This window comes from Hirundo rustica, chromosome 1, assembly GCF_015227805.2.
Source record: "Hirundo rustica isolate bHirRus1 chromosome 1, bHirRus1.pri.v3, whole genome shotgun sequence".
Taxonomy (NCBI): domain Eukaryota; kingdom Metazoa; phylum Chordata; class Aves; order Passeriformes; family Hirundinidae; genus Hirundo; species Hirundo rustica.
This window is the reverse complement of record NC_053450.1, coordinates 2,397,448-2,411,207: the sequence shown is the minus strand read 5'-3', so window position 1 is coordinate 2,411,207 and position 13,760 is coordinate 2,397,448.

Genomic DNA, 13,760 nt, shown 5'->3' with positions numbered 1-13,760 from the left:
TATTTTAGTCCTTAAATTGATTAAAGCTAGAGTCTGAAACAAGCAGAGATTATCAGACCTTGAGCAGGTTTCATTTCAAGTAAACTAAGAGGAAATACATATTTTTTTAACATCTGATAGCCAATTATTTGACAATTCTACACTTAAATAGAATCTCAATAGAAATATAAATAACATCCCTGTGAACAGCAGATGGTTTTCCATGATGGATGCCATTAAAATAAAGGATGAGAACACTTCTGCAAACAAATAGGCATTAATTAAATCCGTTATCTATATTAAAATATGGGTGTGCAGAGAAACATATTACAGATGTCTGATGTGTTAAAAGTATTTTTCCTACCAATTAATACAGTACTAAACATTATTTTATTTATTTATGATTTTTTGAGTGCAACTAACTTAGAAAAATAATCTCCTGAGTGTAGATCATTTCTTTATTAGCCTCTGGAGAAAATTGCTCTCTCCCTGGGGAAGAGTAATCTATATTCCTTCCATTCTTCTTTAACTAGATTGTGTTTGCAAATACAATTGCATTAATAAGACTCCCACTTGCTCAGAGTCTTAGATAAGTTTAAATATAGAATTTTGGTAGTGCTCTCATGATGAATGTATCTATTGCTACAGGCACTCCAAGACCAATTTTTCAGAGTTATCTGCACGATTATTCAGGGAAAACTTGTTCACTGTGTCCTGGGAGAGTTTAATGCATAATGACTGCCTTTCTTGTTTCAAATTAGGTAAATACCTGAGCAGAGAGTTAGAACTGCGAGTAACTATTTATGTAAGCAAGGTTTTCCTTTGTTTACGCTGAAATAATTGTGTGTATAACCCAGAGGTGTCGTTACATCTCTATTGCATGAACAACTGCATCAGCCCTTGCAACACGTGGAATGAAATCCTCTTTTCCTGCAGTATTTTGATCTGTCAGGCTAAGCATGGACCACTGCTGCTGAGCCCACTTGTCCCAGTGCTCTGGAGGCTTTTCTCCCAAGGGATCACGTGCTATATCAAATGATTGACAGCAGCAGCAAAATGTCCTGGGAAATGGAAGTGAACCTTTAAGAAGAGTTTCTTCAATTATCGGTGTTGTTCCAGGGTTCATTAATGACTGGAAAAAGCTCCCCAGGGAAGGGGAGGAGTCACCATCCCCAGAAGGGTTCAAAACCCAAGCAGATGTGGCACATTAATGGGCGTGGTGGTGTTTAGTTGAAGTTTGGACTTGATGACCTTGTTGGCTTTTTCCAAGCTCAGGGATTCCACAATTCTATAATTTGGTGTGACCACAGCTTCCAGAAGGATCAGACTTTTAAAAGCAGGAAAATTAATGTTTAGAACCCCATGTGTTTCTTGTGAGCTTCAGGCCTGTATATTTAGGGGTTCAATTATATATTTCTTTTGGTGAAAGGAGCTACAGAATGACCAAAGCAGAGGAAAAGGAAACAGAATATATGAAATTGAGTGTGACCAATTTAGGAAGCAACTTCAACTGGGTGAATTTGTATTTCTTTCTGTGTGACATTTGCCAAAGAAAGAAAAGGAAATTAAGACAAAGTGTGGTTGTTATTGGCTCATTTCTCCTGCAGTAACTGTCTGTACCTTGTCTTTGCATGTCATGGAGAAGCACTTCATCCTAGAACTGAGGCAGCTCTTGATTTATCCAGGTTCTTCTTTTACCTTGAATGAAAGGGAAATATTTACAGGATTAGCTGACAAAACTGCAAATTCATTCAAGAACTTGCTGCTATTGAGATCTCTAAGCATCTACACCACAAAACTTTGATGTCCCCTTTCTCCTTGTTATTTTTAGCAAAATATGTTCTAAATGACAAGCTAGGGAGCCAGGCCCACACCCTTTCATCCCCAGAATCCTCTTTTGAAGGATTTAAAAAGGGGAATATGCAATTTCCTTGTAACTGCTGTAAAATGGGTGTGCAGCTGGCTATAATGATGTTGAAGAATTTAGAGGAAAAATCAAGTAGCAACAGCTTCTGGATCTTATATAGTCAGTATTTTCACTAGAAATGCAGAAGATGCTACAGGAAAAGCATATCAGGCATTAAAAAGAAATAAGTTATTAAAGGATTTAAAAGGACAGGATTAACATTCAAAATGACCTTGAGAAATTAACATGTGGGGCTCAGACTGATAGAGCGAGACTCTTAAAGCAAAATTAAAATCATTCTTCTGTAGAAAATGCAACCCAACACAGAAGTTTGGCATTCAAGAAAACCAGCAGAACAGCTGAAGAGGGGTGAAGGATGATCAAAGGGCTGGAGAACCTGTCCTATGAAGAAATAGTGAAGGAGTTAAGATGTCTCCCATGGAGAGGAGAAAGCTCAGGAAGACCTCACCACAATATTCCAGTATTTGGAGGGTGGTTCAAGAAGAAGAGAGTCTCTCACTGCATGAGGGGCCACTTGCAGAAAACGAGGAGAAATGGGAACCAGTGGGAGAGGTCTCATCTTGATATAAGGGAGAAAACTTTTATAGTGGGAACAATCAACCAGCAAAACAAGCTCACAAGGGGTTCTTAGGATGGGTCGGGACAGCTGAGTGACTTCATCTAGGCCCCCTTTCCCAGGGAAACTTGGACCAGGTGGTCTTTTGATGTCCCTTCCAACCTAGGCTGTTCTGTGAGTATATGAATTAATATCTGTCCTACACTATTTTTTCTTCCACCCACTCATATCCAGAGCAAGATCTGGGAGCAGGATGGCCCATATGCTTCTGTGAGGTTTTTTTTCTCCTCAATGTGCCTGTTTCTATATATTTCTGTTAGTGAAGACAGGCTCTGTGTGTATGTGTCACACAGAAATTAAATTTGCTCTGACCCTTTATACATCAAGCTATCTGTCTCACAACTAAGTTCCCACCCTGCTGTTGTCAGTTTTTCTCATAATATCCATAGCAACAGGATTGTCTTGTCAATCAAATATTTCACAAGTTTCAAGACCCAAAAGAATTATTAAAACATCTTCTATAGCTTTCTGAAGGAAAAAAAAAAAAGAAAAAAAGAAAAAAAAAAAAAAATCCTGTTTTTCCTGCGATGAATCCAAAATGCATATTTTTGAAAAATACCTTCCAGAAAGAAACCACCTGCATATGGCCTGTAAAGCCCAGAAAGATGGAGCATTCACCAAGACCATTGAGAATTTTAGACTATGTTAATTTTTTCATGTGTTTTAGAATTCATGTCTTGTTTCTAATTTGAATTTATATGTTTCTCGCTTCTGGGCTCTGTTTCTTGTTATGTCTTTCTCTACTAAATTAAAGATCTCTTTACTACCTGGTATTTCTCCCTGTGGAGATATTTAAACCATAATAGAGTCACCTCTTGGTGGTCCTTTTTTAAGACAAACAGCCCAAGTTCTTTATGTGTGATTAAATAAGTCTTTGAGCACATGAAAAACCTAATAACTGAAAACAACAACAACAAAAAATTTCTTTCTTTCTCGTCCTCAAACATCCAAAAAAATTACATGGCTACTCAAAAGGGAGTACTTACAAGAAAATATAATAATCTATACAACACTAACGAGTTAGACTACAAATGCTGAAGTTATCCCAATACGGTGGTTCTTTAGATGAGAGCTGAGAGGGGAGAAATGAAATAAAGATGAAAATTTTGTATATAGGCTTTTGGTAATTAAAAATAAGTTGAGCAGCCTCTGTTCAGAGAAAAGGAAGCAGCCATTGCTTAAAGAGCTGGTGTAGAAGGGCTCAAGCATCTCTTTGAGTCAAGTGGAGCCCATAAACAGAACAAAGCAGGGTGTGCAAAACTAGGGGGACTTCACTAACGAGGACTTGAAAGTAACATGAAGAGAAATACCATAACTTAACAATCATTCTGGGATTAGAAGTAATTGTCAATGAAAGTTGTGGAACTGTCATCAGAGGAGTTATTCCAACCTTGTTATGAGCTTTTGAGATAAAACCGTGTGCTGGAAAACTACCGGGAGTGATTGGGAAACCTACATGGTCCCGTTTAAAGCCAGAAATCCATAATTAGATATTTTAAGCCACACTGAGGAAGCTGATGGATGATGAACTGAGGGATGAGCCACACTGAGGGATGATGGTGAAACATCAAATGAGTGTCATTAAGCCACTCTAAAGTTAGTGTTCCTGATGATCTGAAAGAAATTTTTTTTTTCTTTAATTAAAGCCCAGCAAATTAGCACCAAAACTGGACAATTAGAGTTGGAAGAAACTTCAGGCTCAACTTCCCATTGTAAACTGGGCATATTGGGTTGAATCAGAAAATATTTCTGACCATGACCCAATAGTGGGAGAGCAGCAGCTGCCTTTGCCCTGGGCATTGCATCACTGATAGCTGTACATCACTGGAACTCAATCAGTCAGTCAATCAATCAATCAGCTACTGGAGATCAGCAGGAAAATTCTAGATCCCTGGTGCTGTAAAACAAGATATTGGTGAATGAATGACAGGAAAGGGGATATTGCTGGTTGGAAGCCCTTCTTCATTGTGAAGAGAGGAAAGGCACTCCTTGCTCTGAGGAGGGGATTTTCAAAGCTGATGCCTCTCTGCCCTCATCATTAGGTCACTAACTCAAGGACTATCAGTTTGTTTTTCTCCATGCTGAACACGTAACTCACCCACCAAGTGTGATCCAGCAGGATACCCCCAACAGTGAGATTTCTGAGACAGAAGTGTGCTGGGCTGTCTGTGGCTAATAGGGCCAGAAGAGCACTGAAAACTTGAAAAGTTGAAATTCCAGACTGCCAGAGGCTCTGCAGGTCTGTGTTCAGTGTCTAACAACATTTCTTTCTTTGTTTATCCTTTAGGATGATGTTACGAGATTAAGGGGTAATTTGTCTTTCCTTTGAACCAGGGTTTTGTTCAGTCTCTTGCCGTCTATGATTACAATACCGGGAACTCTGGAAAAATCACAACCAATTAAAAAAAACTAACCAACCAAACAAAAAAAAACAAACAAAAAACACAACAACAACAACAAACAAACAAAAAAACCCAGTAGAAGCACAAACCTAGAACTATTTATCTAATGACTTACAATGGGACATGGCTTCCTGAATGTGTGATTAAAGTTTTTTAAAACTGAAGCCACCTGTGGTCATTTTCCAGTAGGTGTAGGCAGCAAGCAATAAATACAGGTAAGATCCAGAAGGAAAGAAATCAGAAGATGTGAGATACAAATGCTGGATGTTCTTTCATCATGGAAAAGGATGTCTTCCAACATCATGTTACATTAATATATTTAAGATTTTAATCTAGTTGATAATGGCTTAAAAAATGGGAAATTCATGTGCCCATTCAAGACACACCTGAAAGGAATTTTAAAAAAAGCCCCAAATTTGTATTTCTTGTGGAATACATCCCTTTCAGCAGGGGATCACAGCACAATTGTCTCCCACAGTGCAGGCTTGAGCACTGAGTTAGATAATGAACATCCATAGGTCTCCTATCACGTTCTTGGATCGAGACAAGGCACAACAAGGATGGGGGCTATTTTCCTGTAAGTGGATAAATTTCTGTTTGGACAATTTAGGGTCAAATATTTACCTGGCTGTGAATGTCTTGGTTACCAAAAAAGAGCAATTAATTTTCTTGTTACAGGCAAGGGATTCTGCAACCTAGATAGGAATATTTTATTTAACATAATTAAGTCCTTCATAACACCATGTATCATTTTTGAAGACCTGAGGGTAAGATGGATAGATAAACACCTCCAAATTTTTTTTTCTCTCCTGGAATTTAATTCACAATTAACTTACTGCTATATCTGGTCAATCCCCTTCAGCCACATTTCACTCCAAAGACTGCAGCCACAGCAGTGAATGTTGTTTTAAAGACTACTTGAACATTTCTGGTTTTTTATCCCAGTGACTAATTTAGTAGTCCTTCACCTCTTGCTGCTTCCTTATCAAATCTTGCATCCTCATCAAATTTATAACAGAGGAGGAAAATCAAATAACTATTGTTATGAATTATAATGTTTGCTTTTGCTATTGCAAAATCATAATTTTTATGAAGCATTTTCAGAAGAACCAGAAGAAGCCTAATCTAAAGTCAACAGTGCTTCTAATCTCACCAATGTTCTTGCCCAAGATGAAATAACTTGCCTGAAAACAAAAGGAATAAACCACTTTAAAATTCCAGAAAATATTGGTTTCAAGTGCTTCAAGAGCAGGTTCTATATCTTTGACTTTTATACCACAGCCAAAATCAAAATAAGTGACTCCAGACATCTCTTTATCCTTACAGAACTCCTTCCACAGTCTACATTCCAGAAATTTGTCACATTTCACTATTAACTTGCCCTCCTACTTAGGAAACATCAGGAAAAAATATTGTGGATCCATGCTTAGTGGGGTTGCAAATCGAGGGGAATCTGACAAAAATCTAATACCCCTGAAACAAATTAGAACTGGGGTTTTTTTTATTTTTTAATGTAATTAATGGGTCTCAGTTGTCTGCAGCTGTAGTTATGGCAATTAGTTCAGCTTAGCACAAGTCTCTAATTTCCTACATCAATAATTGTTAGATCAGGGCAGGATCACTATCAAGCATAGTCATTGTTTACAGCATATTCATCTTCATAAGTGCCTGACTATAAACAGAACATCTTTCCACTGATGTTGGCCTAAAAATATCCATCATCGTGCCTTAGAAATCCTGGGAAATACTGGAGGGAGGGAGGGAGGGAGAAAATGCAATAGATCTTCTGCAAAATTTTAAGCCAAAATGTCAGTGTAAGGAAGACATTTATTTTCCTCTACTACTTAAGTACCTACATGAAATAGAAAGCCTATGGTCTTGTCCAAGCCAAGTGAGAAATGCTTTCTGAGGGATCAAGAGCTGCACTTAAAGGATCCTCGGGGGTCCCTTAAAACTCAGGATATTCCCTGATTTTCTATGATTTGCTAAGGCTACAAAGTGGGGTTAAATGTGGAAGATGTGTGAAGAGGGAATAAGAGAAACAAGGATTTCATAGGAATGTAGTGGTGAAGACAGGACTGAAAATCAAGTGTTCACCTACAGATCACAAAGGGACACAATAATTTGGACTCCACTCTTTGAGGAGAGCGGTTAGGGAGGAAGAAATCTGAGGGAACTCTCACTTTGCACTCCTAAGGAAAGACCTTAAAGAAAAAACATTCCTCTACTGCAACAAGGTACTGACTCTGCCACTATTCCCTAGGAAGGAATCGCAAGGCTAAATCTACTCCGGCATGAGCAATGAGGGCAATGAAACACCAAATGCATTAATTTCTGCCATGAAGTTTGTGCTCCTTGATAGTGGCAGCACTAGTGAAGTAAACCCAAGGAAGAACCTTGTACATCATTCCATGGGAAAACTGCCACAGGCTACACTGGTACTTTGTATTTACCTTTAATTACACTTCCTGGATTAAAAGTAATTTTTAAAATGTGTGTGGGAGCACTCAGATGTTTGTTTCTATGGAACAGGAAGACTATCCAGTGCTTAAGGAGATGGTTGTAACAATAAATAAGACTTAGAGTACATTTTTTCAGTGCCTGGTATAGCAGAGCTGGGACATAACAAACTGCTCCTGACTCCCGCAGTTTTGCTGTTTCCTTTCAAAGAGAGGAGTTCTGCTTCAGTTAACAAATTTTTAAAGCACCTAAAGAAACCCTAAGAAATGAGTGAGGCACACTTGAAGACTATCATCCTTTATCTCCCCTTGAATTCATTAGATTTGGCCAACCAAACACATTGGAGGTTTCAATAGGTTCTTACTCCATATATCTGTATCAGGAAAGTCGCTCATTACCAGAAGAGTCTCCAGAAAAGAGGAAACAAAAACCACTTATGAACATACAGTTTCCTCTTTCTCCTCCCCAAATGAGCAAAAAACCTGTTAAGATGACATTTTCAATAATGTATTATGGCAGGTAAATTAGGCAAAGAGTTAATTAAAATCTGAGAGTTAATTAATGAGATCCACTGCACGTTAAAGATCATTACTCCATCTGAAAAGAGTAATTAGAGAGCAGTTGCTGGTGTGTTTTATTCTCCTGGGTGTTTTGCTGACATGCCACATAAGTCATTTGATGTTGAGAAAATAATCTGCTGATCTCCATATTTACTGTGATTATTAGATAATTGTGGAGAGTTAAACTGTAGCAGGGAGAATCCTATTTCTACCATATTTCCTCTGAACTACTTATTCATCTGTCTATTTATCTGGCCTCTTATATCCCTTAATTAAGTCCTTAATGATAATAATAATTTCCAATCGCCATTTTAACTGGTTGCTTTCACCTAGAAGGCTCCTATTCTTTAAATCAGCTTCAGATAATAGAGCTGGAAGTTCAAGAAATCTGCTCTGCTGCCACTGCTGGGTTGTGTGGCCATGGGCAAACTTGGCTCACTTCAATTCCCAACCGGTTGTGAAATGAGACTGAACTTGTGTGATGAGACCTCTGATAGTTGGGATGTCAGCCAGCAGCTGGATAATCATTTACAGGGATAACTCTGAGAAAACAGTTAAGTACTCAGTGGATAATTCTTCTTGCCATTTTCTAAGTTGCAGATCCTTGAACATTTCCAGAATTTCATTAGCATTGATTAGAATTGTTGCTGCTGAAAAATTCCCAGTCAGTTGTCATTGTTCTGTTTGCTTTATTTCATTGTGGATTTTTTCATCACAGAAGGGTTTGGGTTGGAAGGGGCCATAAAAATCACCCAGTTCCAGTTCCCTGCCAAGTGAAGGGAACCTTCTACTAGATCAGGTTTCTCAGAGCCCCACTCATCCTGGCCTTGGACACTTCCAGGGATGGGAACACACAGCTTCTCTGAATAACCTGTGCCAGCGTTTGACCACCCCCACAGTAAACGATTTCTTCCTAATACCCAGCCTAAATCCAACCTCTTTCAGCTAAAAGCCATTTCACCTTGTTCTGTCACTGCAGAGATGTTTTCGGGGTAGCCTTTGAGAGTTTGTATTTGTCTTCACACACTGGCACAGCAGCTCACTCTCAGATCCATTTGTTTTTGCCTGATTGTTATTTATGCTGCCTTCGTTCATAAATGCCTTAAAGAATATTGCTTACTTCAGTTTAAGCTTGATATTTCATGTCCTGCCATCCCCATCCAAGAGAAGTGTTCCTCTTTCCCTGTAGGATCCCTTCATCAGCCCACATTTCAAACCCACATTTTTTTACATCTCTCCTCCACCTCTTTACCCCATCCCTCTTCCCAGCCTTACTCTGTCCTTCACCTCCAGCCCTTGCAAGCTGTTACCTTTCTAAATTTGTCCTGCATTTCTGAATTTCCCAGATGTTTTCCATCTAGCAGTACCCCGAGTCAGGATCTATTGGCTGCAGGACTCTGAAATTGCTCATTTCATCTTTAGCTTCATTAGATAATCACAAGGTTTCTGCTAGGAAGGAGGTGGATGCCTTCTTCAAGTTTGTTTGGTTTTTTTTCTTAAGCTAAAGATAACTTCAGAAATCAAATTAAGAAACTACAGAGACCAGATCTCTGTGATAGTTGGAGAGAAGCTGAAGAAAAAACACCAAGAAGCATATTTTGGCTCTATGGTGTAAACTCCAGAACACTCTCTCCTCTCTTCTATTTTCAATAAACGTTTTTCATTTTCTCTCATACAGGAGCTGATAGTTTAAAATGATTGCTCTCTTCTCCGTAGACCACTGGTTTCTGAATTTTTCAAAAATCGTTGACCCCCTATAAATTTTCATCTGGCAGTGTTCTGAAGAGCCAATGTAAGTCTGCTGTCAGCTGCTGTGTTTCTTCTGTGGCTTTACAAGGATTTTTTAGATGTAGATTACAAGATGCTCCCCATGCAGCCCTTTTATCTCCCAGAAATTCATGGTCTGTAATTTCAAAACCTTTCCTGTGTGCTGCACCTATAGCAGCAAAAAGCTTTCCACATATGGTGAAGATGTCAATATTTGCCACCCGTCATTCAAAGATCATTATTTTTCTCATGGAAACAAAATGGAATAAATTTTTGGGTATAATACCAAACTCTGAGTTATTTTTTTTTCTTGAAATTTTTGTGTGAAAAACTTTTCCCACATCTCAGAATTGGGTTTCCATTTTTCCAAAGGAAGTTCAGATTTTATTCTTGTTCTGCTTCAGGAAGCTGAGAGCTTGATTTACTTCAGGAAAGAGAAGATCTAATAAAACACACCAGAAGGGAAGAAACAGTAATATTTACTGATTAGTAAACATGTGCAGGTCTCAGTATAGCTGATGGCTCCACTGAACTGGAATCCTCCTTTCATCCCTCACGATCTGCCTACATCCTCCCTGGATACACGTGATGATAACTCTTTATTAAAATGTCAGGCCATTCTGCGAATCAATTAATAAAAAAAGAACTCTGGAACTGACACAACACTAGATGTTAGGAATTCTTATTAATCCACAAACTACATCCACACAGCAGGATGACAGCTCTTCCCAAATGCATTAAGCAGGGACTTGACACAGACAAATGGTTTAGAGAATCAGAGAATGGTTTGGGTTAGAAGGGACCTTTAAAGGTCACCTAGTCCTGCCATCCTGCCATGGCTCAGGACATCTGCCACTAGGCCAGGTTACTCAGGACCCCTTTCAACCTCATCTTGAACAGTGCAATATCCCAAGATTTTTCCCAATGTCAGTGCCCTTGCCTAGGCAATTTTTCCCTGTTCTGATCAAGAGGTCCTTACTCAGTCACACTGGTCTCCTTCCTTCCATACTCTGTTTCTTGCATGTTGGAATGAAGAGTTATTGTGCTTGATGAAAAATTGAGTTGCTGCCAGTTCCCTTCTACTCCTGGGGGTGCTTCCCTAGTTCAGCTCACCACTTGCCCCAGGATACCTGAGGAGCAGCCAGGACTGGAATTCAATCCCAGAAAAGCAGATTTTCCCAGTATTCCCACAGGGAACAGATAGACACCTTAAATTAAAAAGCTTTATTGTTCAAGTGATTTAGTACTTCAGGTTGTTCAGAGGATTTAGTACTACATGAAAGTTGATTTGCAATCAATTAGAGTTAAGAAAGGAGGAAATTGCTCCCCAACACAATTATACAATTCTATATGATTATTCTATATTATACAATTTTCATGTACACAATTAGATTCCAGTGAATATGGATGATTACCTTTCAGTCTGAACTATCAGCCTAATCCCTCAGCTATAAAGCAGCAGATAAAATATGGGTTTTTTTCTATCAGATCTTTAAAAAAATAAACATTTGAGTGACTTTCAACATCATTATTAAATCAGCTATGCTTCTGATTACATAATGAGATACTATTAAAGAGCACCTAAAATCATGATTCTATTGTGTTGCTGAAGGGTATTGGAGACAATGAAGACACCTCTGGATTTGGAAGTTCCTTCATAGCAAGTCCCCACAGGCTGAAATGCTGTTCTAGAAGAGTATGGATCAATTCTTGCTCTGTCCTTGTAAAGCCAAGGGGTTGTCTCTGCAGTGTCCCCTTCCCAGGGCCCAGCCACCTGATTTAAGGACTCTCTGATAAATCATATGCCGAAGTTAAGTAAAAAAATATTGTGTTAAAAATAACAGAAGCTTTCTAGGGCAAGGATCCAGATTTCATTCAGTCCATGTGGGCCAGGTTCTGATTTATCATAGAAATTTCCCTTAAAACGTGTCCGGGCAAAGCCCTGCAAAAGCTTACTATTTTTCCTTCTTTTTTTTTTTTTTTTTTTTTTTTAGATTTCTTTAATTTATTTGATTTTTAACCTCTCCACCTTGAGCATGGGAATTTTTTATTGATCCAACGCACCTCATAAATCATCAATTGCTCTCAACCATCTCTTAGAAAACTCCAGATTCTATGTTTTCAAATAGACATTTTACCTTCCAAATGCACCTGCTTATCTTTTTGAGCCTCTTTTCCCATTTCACTTCTTTCCTTCTTAACTCATAGATGGCTGAAGGCATGAATTGGTTATAATTTTCTCATCTCTTGCATCTTTATTTATCAAATGGAGGCACCGCTCTTCCCAAGTGCAGTGGTTTGTAAACAGTGCCAATTAGACTCTTGTTCTGCTCCAAGCTGGGACAGAGCAGAGAGAGGCAGAAGGGAGGTGCTGCCTTACAAATGGGACTCACTGAGTTACGCATGCCAAGACTCTGTAAAAGCCTTATCAAACAAAGTCGGCGAGGGGAAAAAAAGCACAGAGCTAATTATCAGGCAGAACTGGTAAAACAAAAAAATGTGCTTAAAATCCTGATAATTAAGCCTTGGTTTAGGAACAGGGGGATTCCTGCCTGCATGTTCAAGTCTTTCTAAACCTGAATTTGAAGGCAAAAAGTAGTGTTGTTTGAGTTACTATTATTATTTGGCCCTCTGGTGAAGAAGAAGAAATCATGGGAAAGTTGCTCAATTGTTTCATAAGAGGAAATCAAATAGATAACAAAGGGCAACTTGCCATGTTGATTGTCTGACAACTTTTTAATGAGTGGTTCTGGTGAACATGTTGGGAGAATTAAACAAAGTGTTTTCTTCTGAGTGATATCCCAGAGTCATCTGGATGCAGTCCTGCGCAGTGTGTTCTAGGGTGACCCTGCCTGAGCAGAGAGGTTGGATCAGCTGAGCCACTGTGGTCTCTTCCAACCTGACCCATTCTATGGTTTTGTGTGGGTCTTTGATCTGAGAAAACACCAGCTTTAAACTGAGAATAGATTTAAAATAACCAAGAAGAAACTCCTCCTGTGAGGGTGGTGAGGCCCTGGCATGGATTGCCCAAAGGAGCTGTGGCTGCCCCATCCCTGGAAGTGCCCAAGGCCAGGTTGGATGGGACTTGGAGCAACCTGGGGTAGTGGAAGGTTCCTTGCCCATGGCAGGGGGTTGGAACAGAGTGATTTTTAAGAATGATCTTCAAGAATGATCTTCCAACCCAAACCATTTCATGTTTCTATGACTTCTGATGCAAGAGACTTTAGAAAACCCCAGTTTGCATATCAAGGTAAATATGTTCCTAAATTGTTCAGGTGTGTTTAAATATTCCTAAGAATGACCAGCTGTGAGAAGGGATATGTGAATGTTGATAGTTTCATTCCACCCTTTCTCTCTGGATGGTTGTGGGAGACCATGGAGGGCTCCCAGCTGCTCAGAGGGGACTGGAAAATTCCAGAAAAGAGAGGCTGAGCAATGCTTGTAGGGGAAATTATTTCTTTTCAATTTATCAAAGCTATCAATTTCCTTAGTCTAGATGTGCAGGAATATATCAGACTTCTGCATCCACCACACAGCCCAGCTGAACACACATTGTAAGGCTGTTGTGTTCCTGACAATAACAACTGTGACATAAATCTGATGAATTTTGGTAGTAATGGTCAATTTTCTTGTGTGTTTCTGATTTCTTGTCCAGGAGATTGTGCTGCTGTTATGGAATGCTGAGGTGCTGGAGTGTGTCCAGAGAAGGGAATGGAGCTGGGGAAGGGGCTGGAGCGTGAGTCCGGTGAGGAGAAGCTAAGGGATCTGGGGATGCTGACGCTGGAGGAATGGAGGCTCAGAGGAGACCTTAAACCTCTCTTCAATTCTCTGACAGGAGGTTGTAGCCAGGCCCAGGCAGCAAATGGTAGGACAAAAGGAAACGGACACTTTCTGAGGTTTCTTTTCTCCTTTTTTTTCCCATTTTCTTTTCATTCTCAGATCAGTAAAGGACAAGCTTAATTCTGATCCTTGTCCTTATTTCATCAAGTAAAGACCCTGAAAATATCCTGAGTTCTGTGGAAATAGATAGTCTTAAATACAAAATGTCC